The following is a 1330-nucleotide window of genomic DNA, read 5'->3' as shown; positions in this document are numbered from 1 at the left end:
GCTTGCAGCAATGCTTCCTAGGAGAGTTCCTGTCACATGTACTCCCATAAACACAACCAGGCACGCACCATCTCTTTCTTTCTGTTTCACAGCTACCCCCTACCCTCGCTCTTTATATTAAGGGGGAAATTCTGTACTGGGTGCATCACAGAACTTGCAGCCCACAGGGAGGGGAACAGTAGCAGCTTTAAGGTGTCCTTGGGCCCTGGGCACCTCCAGGAATGAGGTGGCACCCAACATAATTTAGACAGCCATGGAAGTCTTCCTGAGTTATGGCAGCCCCCGGGGGAATATACACTGGTCCAACCCTTTTAGCTGGCATAAAGGGGCCAAAGCAGGGGTAGGAAGTATCTCACTCCTACTTCCATTCACACTACTGCTGAGGATTATGGTGGTTCACTTTCTGCTCCCAAGAAATGGTTTCTCCAGTAACGTACACACCAATTTCATTATATAATATATTTAAGTGCTAAATAGAAATGTTTTAGCATCTCTCCCTTGTCAGGGTTGTTTTAGCTTGACCTGGACTTCCTTCTCTGAGTCAATTTGCTCCATTCTTTATAAGATGTTTAGCGATCTTATAAGTGATTTTTCTCCATTATTTCTGATTCTTTTGCTTGGGTTGAAACCTGTTAACAAGCAGGATGTCAGGCAGAGGGGCATTCGTTATTGTTGTTCATGCCCAATTATGCAAACGAGCAGTGGATTATCATTATAGACCTGTCCAGCTGTCATGTCAGATAATTTCTTCTACCTTTTGGGGGATTTCAGTAATGATATTACCATGCAAGGAGAAACAGCCCTGGCACACTGGTGCGTTTTCTTATTGCAACCTCATTATTGTTAGACACTGACTTTTGGGTCATTCCAGTAAATCATTATATTTGGGGGTGGGATGGCAGATGGTGCCCTGCCTAACCCACTGACGGTAAATCTATTTTAGTCTATGCTTACCATTCACCCAGACATTGTTTATGGCAAGTCTGAGAGATGCTCCAATTGGTCCTGATTTGCAATCCATTGTATTAGCTCTTCTACACAAAACGTAGATGAAATGGCAAAGGTTTTTTTCCCAACCGAGTTTTTTCTTCCCGAGCCCCTCCCCAATTTCATAAAATCTCTCTTCCTTTTGCGCATCAGAGGACACTGCTCTTCCAAAAGCTGGACCAGAAGGCTTGAAAAAAAAGTCCTTATAGAATCTGATCTTTACCTGCTGTATACTGAAGTCAATGAAATGGTGCCAAGATGCACCAGTGAAGGGTCTGTGTCCTTTGAACTCCAAATCCGCACCTGCAATTTTATGCACGTATAGTTTTATGCCTGGAATCAG

This window comes from Natator depressus, chromosome 8, assembly GCF_965152275.1.
Source record: "Natator depressus isolate rNatDep1 chromosome 8, rNatDep2.hap1, whole genome shotgun sequence".
NCBI lineage: Eukaryota > Metazoa > Chordata > Testudines > Cheloniidae > Natator > Natator depressus.
This window is presented reverse-complemented; position numbering follows the sequence as displayed.